The following is a 19,791-nucleotide window of genomic DNA, read 5'->3' as shown; positions in this document are numbered from 1 at the left end:
ATAACACCAGAGCAGCAGATTCTCTGCACTGCCCAGCTCCAGCTTTCAGCCTCTGACCTGATCCGGGGGAGGGACTTCAGGGAAGGGGCGAAGCTGGGGGAGAGAAGGAGGGAAGGAAGCTGCCCTTGGGACTGCCCAACTCTGGCACTGCAGTTTGGGGATGTAACACTCCTGTGCGTCTCCCCACCCCCAATCTCCATCTGTGGAATAGGGATGGGAGTTGGAGTTGAAATTTCCTGTTCTTGGTTTCAGCTCCAAAGTTTAATTTTAGGAGGAAGTTTTGATAAAATGCTGCCACTGCTTTTTAGTTATCCATGTGTTTTAAAAAATAAAGTGTTCCACTTCACAAGCACTATGTAGATTCTCTTTTCATTCAGCTTACTTAAAACTAACTAGGTTTTAAAAGGTTTAGGGCTGTTAGGATGTCAGTACAAGATGATGGTACTCTGAATCTCACAGTTGGCACTCCACTTTGTTACACAGTCATGCCCACGCTGTGTACATACTTATGTCAGAGAGTACAGGGCACTATGAACATTAGATTGAAATAGAATGTGCCATATTAATTTTCCTTGAAGAATAAGGCCAGATGATTTCAGATAAGCCACTTGTGACGGGTTTTCTACTGCCTTGCACCTTTGTGTAGTCTCTTACATCTGTGCTAAGTACAAAGCTAACATTCTGATTAGGTGATGTTGTATACTTTTCATTTTACACAATTACACAATGTGCAAGCAACTTGTGATCCAGGCTCATTGACTTGGATCCAGATTCGGGACTTCTCACTCAAGCAAAGTTGCTGTTTGACTTTAGTAGAAGTTTTACCTGAGTAAGAAGGCCTATTCTTTCACTCGTGTAAGAAAGTGTGTGAATTTGAAAATGGACTTTGGTCAGTCCTCCCTTCCAATTTTATGATTTTTTTTTTCTGAAGAGCTGTCTGTGAACTCATACTTTTCAGAATTCAATATATCCCTCAGAGAATGTGAAATATGAAATAAACATGCTTCTAAGTCCCCTTCTGATGACAGCTAAAAGGTTAAAACTCTTAAAATTACATTGATGGGGAGAAACACACTACCTAGTTTTAGGATCTGAACTCAATTTTACTTCTGAAATAGGAGGCAGACACTTTATCTAACTGGCTACTAGCTATATGATTTATTTTATACTTAAGGGAACTTAGAAATATAAGCTATGGACAAAGGGTGTTAATCTCAGCCCAGGAGAAGGGGTGCAAAAGTTCCTTTAAGCTCTTGGATCCAGTCAGATCCCTGGGATGTAAATTAGAGCAGAAGGTAAGACCTGTTTATGGAAAATTGGGACAAGTCATCAGATCTGAGTATGTGCTGTGGCTCACCTGATGACGTGTTCTTAGAAAAATCTGAATTGTGAAATGTATAAATGCAAACTCTAAAAAGGCCCAAGTGTTTATACCCACCTGTAGTGAAATGAGGGGATTCCATTTATTGCTGTGCATCCAAATAATTTCTCCCTCCTTCATCAGACAGTCTGACGGAGCCCCTCCACTCCCTCTCCCTCCTGCCCCCGGACACACAGCTCCGGTACCCGCAGCTCCCCTGCACAACACAAAAGTGTTTGCTGCTTCCATGGCACACCTCTCCTTTTTTCTGGGAGCCAATGGAGTTTTCATCATAGAAATGGGAAGTCACCCCCTCCCAACTTTGCAGAGATAAAGCAGAAATTGCTATGCAGCCCAAGTTTGTATTACTTTTGATCAAGGGAGGATCAGGAAGCTCACTAGAGCTGAGCTGCCACAGAGCAGGAAGGGGATGTGCCAGGGTTCTCAGAGTGGGTCTTGTCTCCATGAATCTGTCAGGACTTGGAGAAGAGCTACACATCATTTCTAACCAAGCCCCTAAGTCGAGTGATTTGTTGTACAGAAGTAGGACATCTTGACAGAAAAAGGCTCTTTGAGAGGTATAACTGCTGTGTTCTGAAAATAGTTTTGAACATCTGAAAGGAATTTTATCCAAATTGTTTTTGAGGCTTTGAGAGTCTTCCTGGTTGGCATAATGTTTGCTTCTGTCTTGTTTGTATCTTTCAGACTAAAAGAAGAAGAAAAACAATATTAGTTTGAGGGAGAGCGAGAGAGAGCGTCCAGACGAATTCCAAAGGTAAGAGGATGACTCATGTAACAATTAGGATGTTTTATTATTGTACCTCTTGTGTTCCTGAAATGTGCCTAATGTTCCTGAAATGTGCCCAGGAATAGGTGAAGGAAATACTTATGCTCTGCTACAAAGTGACAACTTCTTTTTGAACATGAACATAAACGATTAATTTTTCCTCTAATAAGCCTACATCCTGGGAGTATCAAAGATGGGATATCACCTAGTTCTCCAATTTTAGTATAATTGTCAAAAAAGAACAGTATCTCAAAAAATGAGATCAGGCAAAGAAAGAGGTAGGAATAGCTTTGTCATCTTTTTTGGTACTGTCCAATTCTTAAATATTCTCTTCACAGCTCTGAGAAATATATCAAACTTGATCTGGCAGGAACCACTTTTCTTAGAACACTTCAGGGGGTAGCCGAGTTAGTCTGTACAGGATAAACTTAAACAACAACAAATGGTCTGGTAGCATTTTATAGACTAATAAAACATGTAGATGGTACCATGAGCTTTCGTGGGCACAGCCCACTTCTTCACGAAAGCTCATGATACCATCTACATCTGTGGTCTCCAGCCTTTTTAAGCATGAGATCAGTTTTTGAATTAAACTGCAATTCAGGATCTACCTCAAACCCAAACACCCTTCCCCTGCCTCCTTCCCACCCCTTCTTCAAGGCCCTGCCCCTGCTCACTCCATCCTCCCTCCCCCATCCTCACTCACTTTTATCAGGCTGTGGACAGGGATTTGGGGTGCATTAGGGGTTCATGTTCAGAATGCAGGCTCCAGCTATGCACTGCTTACCACAGGTGGTGGTGCAGGGGGCTAAGGCAGGCTCACCCCTACCCTGGCCTTGCACCACTCCTGAAAGCTGCCAGCAAACTCTCTCCATCCCTGTGCCCCTCTGCTCTATGGAGATGGAGTACAGAGTGGAGGTAGGGGCACCCTGACATTAGCACCCCCCTTCTTCTTCTTCCCATGCTCTGCACAGCAAACAGGAGGCTCCCAAGGATGAGGGGCACCTCCAAAGTAGCGGGAAGTGGCAGCACGGCAGTACTGAGTGGGGTAGATGAAGTGCCAGCACTTGATAGCCTCCTGGTCAAACTTCTCAGGATCACCTGTCAAAGGCTCCAAGATCTACCAGTAGATCCTGATCTACATGTTTTGTTAGTATATAAAGTGCTACCAGACCATTTGTTGTTTAAGTTTTTCTTAGAACGGTTAAAATAGTTTAGTCGTCTTCTCTCTCCATCTAGTTCTTAGGGCCTTTTCTGAGGCTGCCATGAGGAGTGCTAATGGTGACCTGGATGTTTGCCCACTAACAAGTGAACTGAGGCTACCCATTAGTTTCCTACAGTACACTGGGTACCCATTAGATGAGGGCTACTCAACACACGGGCCGCATGCAGCCCACAGCCCGTTGGTTTGTGGCCCGTGGTGCAGTTTGGGTTTACGCGGGGCTCACCATGTGGCCTGCAGTTGGGATGCTTTGAACATGACCTCCGCTGGGAACACGCTCCACAATGGCAAGTCAATATAATGGTCTTCTGTTGATATATATTTTAGCAGTTACATTCCTGGATTGTCATTGCTCATTAAAAGTGCTGTCATATGGGTGGAAATCAGGTAAATATTGCATTTTATTAATATCAGCAGAACTGACTTAAATGGGCCCTGCGTATTATGTAGCCTTGCCTTAATCTTTGTATTCATGCCTGTCAGTGTGAAAGAAGCTATTTGCATATATTTGCCTGTACAGGCAATCCCCGGGTTACGTACACGATAGGGACTGTAGGTTTGTTCTTAAGTTGAATTTGTATGTAAGTCGGAACTGGTACATATTGTAGGGCAAACTCTAGCCAAACATTTCTCCAGAGCTCAGTTTTATTCTCTCCCACCTCACTTCCCTCAGTCATTTATTCTCAAGCTGAGGTGTCTGCTGAGAAAAGCCGCTCCGCGTCTCCCTGGTCTGCTGGGGGGAAGCAGCTAGTGCGGGGTTGCCTCACCCCGTTTGTAAGTAGGGATCTGATGTAAGTCGGATCCATGTAACCTGGGGACTGCCTGTATATGCAACCACACTTAAGTTGTGGCCCTCGGCACATGCTGTGTGTAGCATTGTGGCCCCAAAGTTGAGTAGCCCTGCATTACATAATGATCTGACAATTATTTTGTGAATATTCTGGCTGCTGTAATCTGCTAGGTTCTTCACTATAGGAAATCGCATGATAGTATCTTGGAAATAAATACAATACAAATATTTCTCTGTTTGAATTCAAAAGTGTGAAATAAAATGTCAAAAGGCTGTGTGAGGGTGGGTGGTGTATTTACATATATATGAACTCCAACATCACATACTCAACTGCACAGATGGAGAGAATGTTTTAGATTAACTTAGTCTGTGCATATTTTTCAAGAAATGTGTATTTCTTTCAGGGAGGGAGGAATTATCTGTGCTTTTCTTGACATCTAGTATCCCTTTTCTTGTACAAAACTGATTGGTGGTAAGATCTGATTTGGATATATATTTATGACTGCAAGGCTAGATATAAAATAGAACTAGAAAGATGGTTTGCAGATTAAACAACTGCTTTTCCAAGACCCACATTAAAGTTTTAACAATTTTTGCATTTTCCTGTTCTCAAAACAGCATTGCCAAAAATGAACTGTTTGTGAATCTCTGACATACCTGCAACAGAAGCCTCCCACGCTGGGCCTTTTTCACTCCTTGACTTCTAGAGAGAAATCGGGGCAGTACTGAGACCTGAAAGAAAAATGCTAAAGACAACATGGGAGTGCTAGGAAACCAATAAACCTAGAAATAAGAGAAGCTAATAAAGAGATTAGCAAGAGCTTTAGTAAAAACATGTCACTACTAGAAAGAGAAGCAAGGGATGAAAACTCCTTTGTATTTACTTTTGGGCACTCCATATTTCAGGCTTTTACAAATTTGTTTGAAATTGTTCCAACTACTTTGAACCACATGGAATTTTGTATTATGATTCACTGGCTATACTTCATCAAAGTTCAACTAATACTCCTGTTCGAGAGCTACTTTGGGGATTCTGATACGGCTTTGAGAAAAGGGTGCATCAACTCAGGAGGAAGGCATAGTGATTCAGTGACAGACATCTGAGCTGCAGTTACGCCCCTGCTTCCTCCTTGCTCTGAGGCATAGGAATTTACTGTCGGCCTGTTTCAGCAGTAAATAGTTAGCTGCCCTGCCAACCTCCCGACAGTAGCTTTGCTACTCTGACCAGAGAGTAGGAGGTGGAAGCCATTTCTTCATCTCTTTGAGGGAATAGATAGGTGAATAGCCTGAATTGCTCCTGGGAATCTAGGGAATCCGGGCAGCCTCTGTAAAAAGTTCTAAGTCTCTTGTAGTCACTTGTATCCACAATTAGAGATGAGACAGCTACAAAATTCTAATTCCACTCCAAGGATGGGATCACTCCTTTCCACAGTAAAACCTGCAGGAAGATGCAAAGAAGAAGGAAAGCTCACCACAATTATCATCATCTTATCTTTGAATTTGACTTTTTTGTGGCTCAATGCTTTACTACATTGCTATAATATTTTTGGGGGGTTTTTTTGGTATTGCTTTTAAAAATTATTTGGGTGTGTGTTTGTATCATTACATTCTCACACACCCCTTTTCAAGTATTTCACACTCTTATTTGGCCTGATCTCTGTGGCCTACGTGCAGCATTTCTGATGGTCAAGGTTGCGATTTTCAGATATGCTTCAGATATGCTATTTGGGGAAATGGTTACGTTTTGCATTCTATGGGCCAGATTTTCATGTCAGTGAGTAAATCTGAAGTGCCTCTTGTTTAAGGCCACAGGGTTGCTCCTGATTTACATCCATGTAACTAAGGTCAGAATTTGGCCCTGAATGTCAAGGTGAGAAAATAGTGAGGGGAGTTAAGGGCTCTCTTGTCCTTTTCCCATTTTGGAACCAATGAACCAACTTGCTACTGTAGGGTGAGAAAAGAAAGCTGACATCAATCACTTCACAAATCCAAATAAATCTCAGGGTTTTCTTGTTTAGTGCCCATCTGTGGGAGAGCATGAAAATAGGGGTAATTTTCATCTGAATGTCTCTAGGTCCCAGATTTGTTTGTTTAGTCCAAGGACTGTTCTAGTGGCTGTCAAGTCTGAAAGTTCTTTTCAGCTCTTAAGAAATAATGCCATTTTCCACTTTGTTACTGCATTTCTGTAATTGGCTAAGTTTTGCTTGTTAGGGTAGATCGTTGCAATAAACAGTGTACTATGGGAGATCTGCATTGATCAGTTAAGGTATTGAAACTAAAGATTTAATAAATCCTAATATACAAAAATGTTTAGACAAAGCTCTCACTTTTTCTCTGTAACGGGGAGTGGTTCAAATGCCATTCACCAGAAGATGGTGGCTTAGTGGTTCTTCAGGATTTTTAAATGATTTACAATAGGGTAAAAATAATCTGATTCTCTTCTGATTATGGTGTGACTTGGGAGTAACGCCAGGGAAATCAATGGTATTCCTTTTACACCAGCAATAGGAGGGGAGAATCAGATCTAAAGAATGCAGTTCTCATTTGAATGTGACAGTTTAAATTGGAATGAATTTGACAGTGGGTTAATACAGATTTCACATGAAAAAAGATACATTTTAGAGGGATTATTGATCTAAATTGTTGGCCATTCCCACTGGCCTCTAGCCACGTCACTGTGATCTCATTAGATTGTATTTGTGCAGAGGACTTAATGTGCAAGCACTATATACATAATAAATATTGTATTATCAGGTTATTTAAATATGACCAGGGCAATTTGGTAATTGGACAGAATCAAGGAAGATCTTGAAGAAAAATATTGGTAATTTAGCAGATAGGCGCATTTCCTTCTGAATCAGTATTGAACCAATATCCCTAGCATGATCTTACGGGTTTTGTGAAAAAGGAGGTACTGCATTTGGTAAATTGGTGATTCCAAATATGTATCATTATTAAAGATCCCATGGAACTTTTTCACAAGGCCATATATGTTAATCCTGGTATTGTAGTAAAACTCACTTCAAAGTTCCTCATGCAGTTTCAGATGGCTATTGGCTTTCATTTCCTGCCTTAAGCTTGGATAAAGTTGCTGTGTGCTGCAAGTGCATATGAACAACTGTTTTTTTTGCTCTGGTGGTGCTCAGTTTATATAATCTTTTTTTTTCCTCTTTGCAAAACTCTTGTATCTGAACAAATAATTAAACTCTGGGCTTTTGCATCTAGTCATAGTTTAATTGTCTTCCTGACTTTTTGTATGGCTAGTGATTATGCAGAACAGATGAGGGTGTGGCTTAAAAAGATGCCACAGTTAGGCATCTACAGGATTTGGGGTAGGATTTCCTGCAAATTCTTGCTAGGCAGATGGAGGAATTGTTGCTTTCATGCTGTCATCCCTACTATGGTGGATAGCTTATGTTGCCCTTGGATACCAGACTGCTGGATATGTGCCCGTGACTCCACCAAGGGGATTCCCAGACATGAAGAATGAATTAATACTGATTTTAGTAGTTTCCTTTTGTCTCTCTGTCTCTGTCTCTCTCTCTCAAAAAAAAGTGGCTTAACTTTGCAGTGGATGGGGGAACATGTTCTTTAGTGGATGGTTCCCCAGCTGCTTCTCCTAGGGAGCCAACAGAATTACCGGCCCCCTGGACAAGCTTGTGGGGTGGCTCTGTGCTCCTGTAAGGGAAAGGACCTTGGCTGGAAGGGGCGGGGCATGGGCTAGCCTGCCACTGCCAGCCCTTCAGTACAAGCTGGATCATGCCACCTAGTGCTCCCAAGGCTCTGGGTGCTGCCATTCTAGTGGTGGAATTGCTAGGTCCCAGGGCAACTACCCCATTTGCCTCCCCTAGCACAATCATATCTGCAGGCCTGTGCTTCTGTCAATCCCTGACTCCTCCGCTTTTCAGATTATGCAGATATTCTGAGAGGTGATTTAAGGCAGCCATGCCAAGGGTAGAATGTGACAGTTCTTTCCTCCCCAACTTTTGGAAGAACTGAGCAATTGGTTTAAATTATTGATTAAAAATTTACTAACTTGAATAATTAATTTGTACCATGTTGGTTTTAAAGGTTCAAGGTTTACCTAAGGATGAAATCCTTAAATCTGTCTATTGCAAACTACTGGTCTCAAATCCTGTAGCTGTTTTGTACCAGTGTGTTGAAGAAGATGTGTGACATTCCACAGTTGGTTGTGGATATTAACACACACAGTGCCCATGCAGAGATTGCCATGGTGAATAAATAATCAACCCATTATATAAAGGCAATTTTTGCTGTAGAAGAGTGTTTGGGTAACTCTAAGCTCACATTTCAATTGCTTTTTCTAACAAGAGCTAGTGAATTGAGTGAATGGGGTAAGTTTTTGTGGGTTTGGGGGAAGGGAAGCTCTGAAATATGCATATAATCACAGTGTTGTGTATAACAATCATGGGTAAATGTAAACAACAGAAGTTATTTAAAAAAAAATCTCAGGACAAAATTCTGCTCTTATTTACCGTCCCTCCCCATGTAATCTTACTAAAGTGAGTGGGATTGTATGAGTGTGATAGCCCTATGGCTTCCATCAATTTTATTAATGTATTAATATTTCTGTAGAGTCAGTGCATGGATGGAAGAAATTAAGAAAAATCCAGATGCTTTGGGAAATGGCAATGGGTATTCAGTAAGTGTCAATTTATCCCTCTGAGTCAGTTTTGAAAAAGGGTCCCCACAGTGTGGTTGGACCACTTGCCATTTTTAGAATGAGACTGAAGGAAGAGGTCCTGTCCACTTGTAATCATTAAAAATCTACCGGCCAAGAGGAGCTGCGAGATTGTGCTGGGGTCAGGGGTAATGTGCAAAGTCTCTTCCCTCCACTCCCCTCCCTCCCCCATTCTTGCAGTGTTCTGAGAAACATATGGGACAGAGGGTGGGGGCGGGACAGGCAAGGAACCTGGCTGAGGTTCCCGCTGGCCTGCAGGCCAGGTGTGGCCCATGGATGATATTTTGTCCAACCATGGGCTAAACAAAAGCAAAAATGGAGCTTTTTCAACCCAAGTTATTAATATCCCCCTGACAGCTGAAAGCATGGTGAGCCTAAGTCTTGCTGTGCTCACAGCATGCTGCAAAACTCTCTTCTTGCTGAAAACGCTTCCCAAATCATGTGGAAGGAGACCCAGGCAATGCTTTCCTATAAAGCAGTAATCAACAGCTAGAGTGAGGAGTATTAGGATCTTATTTTGGAGGGAGCTTGTTGTGATTCTTTATAAACAGTCCATCAAGCCCAGTTCTTGAGTCACCTCTAGGGAGAAGATACGGTTTTTGTTCCCAGCTGCACAACTGAGAATTGTCAAAAGCATTCTGGGACAATGGGGGTTAGCTATGACTGCAGCAATGCAGGGGCTAGGAAAGGAAACCTTGCCGGTGATCTGATCCCAAGGGAATCGGACACATTTCATAGTTTCACTTGAACTAGCCTGAATGTTGAGATGGTGGCTGGAAACTGAGCTGTCAGTGTATTGGTGTAAGGGATATGGAGTATCACATCCAAAATTTCAAACTTCAGAAATAAAAGAAGGGGTGAGCGGAGGTGGTGTTTGGATTGTGAATGTGACCTGTCTTAAAGCAGAAATGTTTAAGACCCTTTGAACTCTACTTATTACTAGGGTCATTAACATTGTGGAAGTTATGAGGGGCATTTTTTAGTTGTCCTGCTAGAAAATATTCAATAAGAAAGCATAATTCCACCTACTGGGCTGAAGCTTGTATGTGCAATGTACTTGTGCCCCTCCTTTGAAAATATTCGACACTCAAAGAGTGAGATGCATGAGCCTTAGGACCCATTCTGATCTACACTATGCACTTAATGTAGTGCATGCATTGTTTTGAGCGAATGGCTGCTGACCTTATCTAGGGGTGTGTAAACAATGACTTAACGAGCCCCATCACTTAAGATTACACGCTGAATACTAAACATTCTGGCTAGGTCTACACTACAGAGTTTTTTGCGCAAAAACTCGCAGCACGTCCACACCTCAAGTGCGTTTTTTGTGCAAGTAAAATGAAAGAACAGCGGGATTTTTCCGGTGTAGGTATACCTCCTTCTACAAGGAATAACTCCTTTTTGCGCTAGAGCTATTGCGCAAAAAGGTGTGTGTGAATGGGCAACAAGGTTTTTTTGTGCAAAAAAAGGCAATTGGAAAAAGCACAGGTGCCCTGGTGGCCATTCAATCAGAGTTTTCTTCCAAGAGAGCTTCTTGCGCAAGAAGCCTGTAGTGTAGACACGGTCAAATACATGAACAATTTTTTTTCAATGGCTTCTAGAATCTGTGTGCATATAAAAAAAGTCCATAAGCATGTGTATTTCTCAACATCTAATATGAAAGTCCCTTTCAAAATACACATTCAACATTGTTTTTTAAAAGATTCAGTGTCCCATAATTTGCATCTACTGTTGATATTCCAGTTCAATTCAAGTTGCTATTTAGAAAGCAGAATAGAATACACCATGATGAATTCAAAACGTTTTTTCTTTGTTTGTTCAGCTTCTCTAAATAGTTTCTGTGAAAGATCACAATAGGATAGAAGATCAAAGAATACTGATCAAGTCCTTTATCAGACAGCCAAATGCTCTGTAATGCTTTCCAGTGTGGGAACAATCTAGTGGGCCTCTTGAGGCAGTACATCTTATATTTCTTTTTACTGTGAGTGCATTGTGCCTGGGTTCAGCTTCAAATTTCTGTTTTCACAGGTAGTTCTGAGAAGTCCTAGCCTTATTAGGACTGTTGTGTGGCTACAGAAAGTATTTTAAATATTTCAGATTTTAACATTCATATACAGGTTGGACTTCCCTGGTTCCGCATGTTTGCAACCTGATTGTTCCCAAATGAGGGAGTTCGCCCGACTAGAGGAATTCAATGATTCCTCTATTGATGGTCTCTGGGGCTCTCTTGGGGTCCATCAGCAGATCCACCTGGGCTCCCCTCCAGGCTCTGTGCTCCCACTCAGCTTTGCTGATGGTCTAACTCAGTGTTTCTCAACTTTTTTTTTTTTTAATGAAGTACCCCTTTTTCCAAAAAAAAAAAAAAAAGTACCCTCCAGAGCCAGGCACCCCCAGCCTCCCCCTGCTCTAACCTAATGCACCCACCGTCTCCCCCAGAGCCAGGCGCCCCCAGCTCTTACCCAATGTCCCTCCCCTCCCGTAGAGCCAGGCACCGGACGTATGCTAACCCTACCTTTGAAGTGCCCACTCCCGCCGCCTGGCTCTGCCTCAACGGCGGGGATGGGGGTAACATGTCTCCAGGTTCAGCCGCCCTCCCCGCTGGAGCACCCTGGGGTGGCTGCTGGAGAGGAAATGAACTAGGAGAGTCGGCCCTAGAAGTGACTTTTTCTTTCCTTCCCACCCAAACCCGCCCCACCCTTGGAATTGCCCTGGGTCTCACCGGAGCCACCACCACAACCACACGCTTTTCCCGCCAGGGGCTGGGGTGCGTGTGCAGAGTGGCTGTTAACATCTGTGCGCGTGGCTCTGAACGTTCAATTTGACAGGTATGTGCAGCCGCCCCCTCCTCGATCTCCTTTGCAGGGAAAAAATCCCGGATCTTTTTTTTTTTGCCCAATGTCACTTGTGTTGAAGTACCCCCCAGACTTCTCTTGAGTACCCACAAGGGCACATGTACCACCAGTTGAGAAACACTGGTCTAACCGCTGGCCTGGCTCCCCTCCTGCCTGTTGGCCTGAGCTGCCGGCCTCCCTCCCCCTGAGCCAACATCCCCAAAACTCTTTTAAGCAAAAATAAATGAATAAATCAATAATTGCCACTTACCACTGCTTGTGCTGTTTCTTCGCTGTGATTAACTGAGTCTTGTCTAAAGAGCTTTTTGAGGCTGAAGCATTCCTCTCAGAACATATTGAGCCTCAGTTCTACAAAGCAGGGCGGTCCCTGCCAATATGCAAAATATGCAGCTGCATGGGACACCAAATTGTCCCAAATTTCGTTGTGCCCTGAGCAGCAGCATACTGGCTATGGGGAAGCTTTGACGCCGGCAGCCAGCCTCATCTCCATCCCCGCTCCATCTCCTCCATGTCCCACTCTACCCCTTCTCTCAGTCCCCCACCCCTGCTCCACCCAATTTCTTCCTTCCGAGTCTTCCTTCCAAGATCCCTCCCCCAAGCCATGCGGCCTGGGGGACTAACAGGAGGCCTGACATTGGCAGCAGCGGGTGGGCGGGAGGGCCCACCCCCAAAACTCACCAATAACAGGGCAGTGGAGCAACCTGGACCCATCCTGCTCTGCTCCTCAGCTCCCAGTCGCACCACTCTACTGCCTGTAAGTGCAGGGGGCGGTCCCATCCCTTTCCTTATGTCCCCTCTCCTGAGTTATGTGGCAGGGAGCCAGGCGAGTGGAATGGGTTAGGGCTGGATTGCTCCACTTGCCACTGCTGCTGGTGAGTGGCTCAACCTCTGCTGCCTCTCTGCCCTACTCCTCCCTCCCACAACCCTGGGCTTGCCCCACACAACCTGCCTTCAAAGCCTTTGAGTGACGCCCCTTTGGTGGGGGGGAGGTATGCAGGTGCTCTCACTGCCTAGGGCACTGGAACTGCTAGGGATGGCCCTGCTGCAAAGTACCCTTTTTGGTTATGATCTTCCTCCACGTGCTTTTGCATGGGGATGCACCTGACCTATTGTAAAGCACTGAAACAATTATCAGTGGAGGTTTTAAGAACAGGTTGGACAAACATTTGTCAGGGATATAGTGTAGGTTTACTTGGTCCTGCCTCAGAGCAGGAGGCTGGACCTCTTCAGATCCCTTCTAGGGATGGGAAAATCCCATGTAATCAGTTAACTGGTTAAACATAATGTTTAACCGGTTAACTGCTTAAACGGAGGCATGCAGGGGGTTGCTCCAGCAGGACTAGAGTGCCCACACCCCTGTTTGATGTGGCTGATGGGTGGGGTATTAAGAACACAAGGGGGTGTGTTGCTGATGCTTCATTCTTTGACTCGGTAACTGTTGACTCTATTAATGTGATCATACAAAATGAACCAGTGACTGTAGAGATTGAGGGCTGGTTGAGAGCCTGCTAGTTAAGGCTTAATTGAGGTAAGATGATGATAATGTTGACATGTTGGGGAAACAACTGGAATTGTGGGAATTTATATGCCCCTTCCCCCCACTGATTAGAAGATCACGGGTAGTACTTGTGCAGGTGGACAGAGTGGGGAGCAAGGAAGCCTTTTGCCTTGCTTCAGTAGCCCAGCAAAGTCATAGAGGGCCATGCTGTCCTCCCACCCCACTCCTCCACACATCTCCGCTGTCCGAACTAAGGCATAGACGCTAGAGTCACATGCCTATAGATTCACCTCCTGGACACGTACAGTAATTAGAGAAGCTCAGCTTTCATTTGAAAAAGTGTGTGTCGAGCTGTCATGGAAAGAACATCTTGTAAATGTGACCTGCATGTAACTGATGCAGCGATTTCTCTCCATGCCCACAGAGTGCCTGTAAGAACAGAAGCTGTAAGAAGGGTGAACTGCCACTGGCCTGATGGGTGACCCCAAGCAAATCACTCCATCCCTGCGCCTTAGATTCCCCATCTGTAAAATGGAGATCATGATAATGACCTTCCCTGTAAAGTCCTTTGAGATCGACAGTGTAAGAGCAGTGTTAACATTATTAATTTTGAAATCTGATGCTCTGAGGGGACCATTTTGGAAACTTATTTGCAACATACGAGTTTTGTTAGATGCTGAGCTGCTGCTGCATGCCCAGGTAGTGGTGACAGAATCATAGAATCATAGAATAATAGGACTGGAAGGGACCTCGAGAGGTCATCGAGTCCAGCCCCCCGCCCTCAAGGCAGGACCAAGCTCCGTCTACACCATCCCTGACAGATGTCTATCCAACCTGTTCTTAAATATCTCCAGAGAGGGAGATTCCACCACCTCCCTTGGCAATTTATTCCAATATTTGACCACCCTGACAGTTAGGAATTTTTTCCTAATGTCCAATCTAAACCTCCCCTGCTGCACTTTAAGCCCATTACTCCTTGTCCTGTCCTCAGAAACCAAGAGGAACAAATTTTCTCCTTCCTCCTTGTGACACCCTTTTAGATATTTGAAGACCGCTATCATGTCCCCCCTTAATCTTCTTTTTTCCAAACTAAACAAGCCCAGTTCATGAAGCCTGGCTTCATAGGTCATGTTCTCTAAACATGGCTAATAGCATTTCTTTTTCATCTGCAACTAGTGAGAGGAGTGTGAGCAGATTTTTTCCCCCAAAGATGAAGCTTCTTCCTGTGGTTATCAATGCTTTTGTCACCCTAGGTTATTGAAATGCCATTTACATGGGGCAACATCATAGGACTGCCCAGAAGCTGAAGCTGATGCAGAATTGCCTGTCTGCTCTATTAAAAGGTATTTCATACACGGAGCAGCACACACTACCTGTGATCTGTGGGTTTCACTGGTAGCCCACAGGCTTCCAAGAGGAGTACAAAGGTTGTGATTATACCTACAAAAGCTTAAAATGATTTGGACTTTCTAACTAAGAGCTCAGATCTCTCTCTGTCCTATGTGGCTGCATTTGAGAGCGGCAGAGTTTCTTGACTGGAGTTCCTTAAGTTGCAACATGTAGGAGTTGCTGGAGAGGCATGTGAGAGCCCCTCAGTTTGAGAACCTTTCATCTACCAGACCTGGATTAATACATCTTCTGGATGAGCATGATGCATCTTGTCTCATAGGCTTTTGGGGCATGTTGTATTTTATGATTGACAGATTTCCTTGAATGAATGATTAATAATTTGAGCAGAGAAACAATTTACTATATTGGTTTATTGACTCTTCATGTTGTAGCTGTATGTTTTCATTCTCGTAAGGGCACCTAGGGTAGTTGAATGTGTGTTGTTATTCTTATTGTAAGTCCACATAAATAATTTAAATAAATAGACTTGAATTCAACACAGAGCCCAAACCACACTGTGTTTGCTTGTAGGGGTTTTCTTGAACTCACAAGGAGGATGGAACATTCTGCTTTGTGGGGGAAGGGATGCAGCATATTGTGTCCCAGAGTACTATGGTTTTGCCTCTCCTATGGCAGAACCAGAAAGGAGAGAACTAAAAATAGACTGAGTTGATTGTAAAATAAATAGATTAGTAAATATGGGAAGATCCTTGCACACTACTAACCAAGAAACATTTGAATTCATTCATCTTTGGTTTTTATGTTGTGATGTGTGGGGAATCATTTGACTTTACATATTCTATCTTAATAGAGTTGTGTGTCACGTAGGTATGATGTGTAATTCAGTATTTCCTTATATGCAGTATCTTTTTCCTTGGATTCCTGATGGAAATTCAGACTTCCAATGCTGGAATAGTTTTGATTGCCAGCTAGGTATTTCCTGTGAGTTCTAAGGGTAAAAAAGGAGTTTTGAATTGTTTCATTTACTCTTCATCTAAGATAAAGTAAACAAACAAAAACCACTTTGGGTATTTTTGCTAATTGGTGTTTATTCTGCATCCTTTAAATACCTCTGAGGAAGTTAGTGTACTAAAGGTTTTAAGTGATTAGAATTATTAATACAGCTAAACTCTTCATAAATGCTCGTTTTAACTATTATTTATGTTCCATTAGTCCATATCTTTTTGTAAGCCTCTTTTCATTTGAAAACAGTATGGTGGGTTTTTTGTAAGCTCAGTTCCATCTTAATGGCAAAACAGTAGTATTTGTATTTTAACAACCATATCAGATAACATGACACACAGGAATTTTCATTCACAGTCACAACTGTTGTTCTTTGTGAAAAGAAATGGCAGAAAGACAAAGCTGTGTACCTAGAGCAAATTCTAAGCCCACACATGCTAAGTGACCTGTGAACTGAAGGTTTGTTCAGGGTCAAACCATTAATGCCAGAGGAGACGCATTCAGAGTAAAAATTCTTAGTAAAAGATTACTAAGACATTAGGTCTTTTGATGAAGTGTTTCAGTAAAGCTGACCATTGATAACTGTCTAATCTGAAAAAGCATTTTTAAAAATATTTCATTAGTTTAGAAAAACATCTTAAAGCAAAGCCTGTACAACTAATAAAACTTAAAGTTTAAGTATTCTGTCAATTTTTATGATCAGTTTAAATTATTAGATTTTAAAAAGTGATAGTGTTTAACCATGAAGTTACTCCATACATTGATTACCACTATACGTTATAGTATAAAGAGGAAAAATAGATGAGGAGAAATGGTTCCGACTGAGGATAGACTTTAGAAATTGTTTCCTGCAGTTTTGTTTGTTAATGCTGTCTGAAACATTTCTGTAATGACTAGTAGGGTTGCCAGGTGTCCGGTATTGACCCAGACAGTCCAGTAGTTTCGCCTCCTGTCCGCTTAAAAAAAATTCAGAAAATACCAGACACCTGAAATGTCCGGTAGTTTCTGTCCTACCCCCTCCCCCCCTGCCAGAAGGCAAAAATACTGGACACCTGGCAACCCTACGACACACTAAGCAACTGGGCCCGGCCCCTGCTTACCTGGTTCCGCAGGGAAGCTCCCCTCTGGTTCGACCAAGAAAACAAGATGGCCACCAGCAAAAAACCTAAAGACCTGAGCAAGGGGAAGCAATGCCTTCATTGGGTCTTAGTGCTCAACCGCTTCTCATCCTAACCCTATTCTGACTCTGCAGGTAATTAAAGGGGCCATGCTGTTTTATTTTATTTATTTATTTTGTTTTGGTCAACAACTCTTGGGGTCCTTTTTTTTTCTCAACAACTTTGGTCTTCTCCCCCCCCTCCCTTTTTTCCCCCTCAACAGAATTTTTCCCCCGGTGTTTTTTTTTGGGGGGGGAGGGGGGGAGGTGTTCGGTATTTTTCTTGAAGCCATCTGGCAACCCTAGTAACGAGTTAAAAACAGGATATTTGCTGCTCCGTTGGACATACAGCACTGTATCAGCCTCTGACTATCCTGTGTCGAGCATCTTCACCATTAAATTTAAGGGTTTTTATAATGTTCTGGATTGAATGAATTACAATCTGTTGCTTTCTATACACATTGCAATTACAGTGAATGTGTTAGATGGGGAATGGAATTTACAAATGTTTACTCTACAGGCATGGAAGTTTGAGTTCAAGGAGAACCATTATTAATTGCTAGTAGTAGTACTCAGATCTTCTTTCTGGCAAACTTCGGGGCCCGAGAGAAAAAGAAGTTGACATCCTGCAAGCACTTACTACTGGTTTGTAGGTAGTTCACGAGTACTCATGGTATCAAGGGGGCTGGAACAATTTGTACAGTAGGGGGCTGAGAGCTGTTGAACTAACCTGGAAAACCAATATAGAATGGAAACCACTTTAAGCTGGGGGTGCTGCACACCTCCTGCATCCCTTGTTCCACCAGCTATGCATGGTAGTAGGCATTACTGCTAGTAAACATTTTTTTAAAAGCAAACAAACACATAGTCCTGCAGCACCTAGTAGTATTTTCGAAGTTGGGCTCTATAACACTTGAGTAGATCTGATGTATTTCATCCAGCAGAGGGCACTCTTATGTATATATGTGTGTATAAGCTTCAACTGCTCAATGGCTAAACACAGGACTTGAGTTTCCAGTGAGCATCTCCTAGGAACAATAAATTAATTGAAAAATGTTATGATGCCTTTATTCAAAAGCCAGGTTTTTGGAGAAGTGTGGGAGTTGAGACATTAGGGTTACATACAGCAGGCTAATAAATACACAGTAAGGTGGGATTAGTATACTATAGTAAAATTGTGTCATACAGATATGCTGTTTTGCAAAGAGAGATGGAAAGTGTATGGGTGTTGAATGAGGAATTAGTGTAATGTTTTCTACCGGATTTTAGTGAGAAAATTAAAGTTGTAGCAATAGCTGCCAGCTAGGAGGAGAAAGATTAACTGCAATCCTAATGGTAACAAAAGATGTAAAAACACACTAGGTCTCCACACCAGGTCTCCATACAGATAACTTATATTTGTGAACACCTACTCACATAGCTAGTCCCACTGACCTCAGTGAAACTATTTCTGTTGGTTTACCAGCATCAGTAAGGGCTGCACACCTGCGCATAAGAAAGAGAAGGACAGGAAATGACAGTTGGTCCATTATACCTTCCCTATTTGTCTTCCTTCCCACCTGTGCCTTTCCAGACTTCTAGCTCTCTATAGAGCTCACTGAAGCTTCATGATTCATTGATCTTGTTTGGTAAACTTTATTAGTCCTTTAATTTTAAATACTACAACCTTTATAGTTTGCTTTCCTAATTGTACAGGGTTTTTAGATAGCTTTATTTAATTTTACATTTTAAGGCCCTATTTGAATTGCAGGATGATTGTCAACTAGTTGTGGCTGAATTGCAGATGAGCTATTGAAAACTGCAGACAAATAATAATGGACCTTATTATCTGTGTTAATAAAATCCATTATTACTTTTTCCATTATATTCTGCTGGCAGCAGCCCAGGGTTGAAGGCAGGGGCTCCTGCTGCCAGAATTGTGGAATCTGCAGCTTCTGCAATATCATACATTAAGTAGGGACTTAATTTTTTTCATTAAATAAATAAATAAAAATATATATGTGCAGATGGCTTTAGTATTTATAAGTGAATTCTTTTTCTAGAGGAGTCATTTCATGCTCTATCTACACTCAGGAGAAATTGTAGACCTAGTTTACTTAGATATTTTTGTTAATTTATTTTTCATAATTTGTATAGCCATGCTGCCTAGGAATCCCAGTCATGGACCTGTACCCCATTGTGCTGGGTGCTCTATAAGCACAATAGATTATTAGTATAATTTGAATTCCCCATATAGAAAGGTGATTGCTCCCTAATTGTGAAGAGAATGGAGCTATTAAAAGGAGAGTCTGTTGGTTTCTTGGGTTTCCAGCCCAATGTACTTTTTTTAGGCCAAAGGGTATTTTTGACAGAGAAAAGGATGGTGATCCATTGTTGCCTGTGTACCATCCAAAGATGTTCAATTTTGTGTGGAATACTGAAGTGAGGCCCAGATGAGCGTGCTCACAGCAGGTTGGAATATTGAATGATTCTATCAACAAGCCTCTACTAGTCAGTTCCATGAAGCACAATGCTGACTGCAAATGGTAATTCTCAACAATTTATAAATCAGTCAGAGAGATTAATGGCTTTTCATGGGGATAGCAAAAAAACTCTGTCTAAACCCAGAACTATCCTCCTCCTAAATTTCAAAGTCCTGTTACAAGCCAGGGAGGCATTAGAGCTGTTCAACAACAACAAAAAGTTGGAGTTTGTTTATAATGAGAAACGTTATAATGAAAAGTGTAAATCCACCATAAGGTAGAGATTGTCACTTCTATTCCTATAATAGCCTCTTCTAGTGCTTTTTAAATATAACAGCAACATCATATTTTCAGGGGCTTATCATTTACTTTCACTAAATGTACTTCTAGCTAAAAGGCAGGATATAAGGTTATCTCCCCAGTGAGCATTTTCTTTTAAATTAAAAAAGTATTTTTGCCCTTTTTAAATTTTAAGTAGTGATGTGGGGAATGTTTTAGTTTTATTTGTATTTCTTTATTGAATGCTATTGCCACTAAAAGGTGCCTGTGTTTTTATAACTAAAATAAAATTTTGCAACTAAATCCCAATATCTCCATTGTTTTATAAAAA

The 19,791-nt window shown here is 42.2% G+C and overlaps 1 protein-coding gene across 3 annotated transcripts in view; it reads left to right on the top strand.

Moving 5' to 3' along the window:
* Positions 1–19,791, top strand: part of PLEKHG4B (pleckstrin homology and RhoGEF domain containing G4B) — a 190,968-nt gene that overhangs the window by 33,356 nt on the left and 137,821 nt on the right. For all 3 annotated transcript variants that reach the window (XM_006114213.4, XM_006114212.4, XM_075921637.1), the window contains exon 2: positions 2,066–2,135. The gene's annotated coding sequence lies outside the window, so the exon portion shown is untranslated. The remainder of the gene's footprint in view (positions 1–2,065; positions 2,136–19,791) is intronic.

Source organism: Pelodiscus sinensis, chromosome 2, assembly GCF_049634645.1.
Source record: "Pelodiscus sinensis isolate JC-2024 chromosome 2, ASM4963464v1, whole genome shotgun sequence".
NCBI lineage: Eukaryota > Metazoa > Chordata > Testudines > Trionychidae > Pelodiscus > Pelodiscus sinensis.
This window is presented reverse-complemented; position numbering and strand designations above follow the sequence as displayed.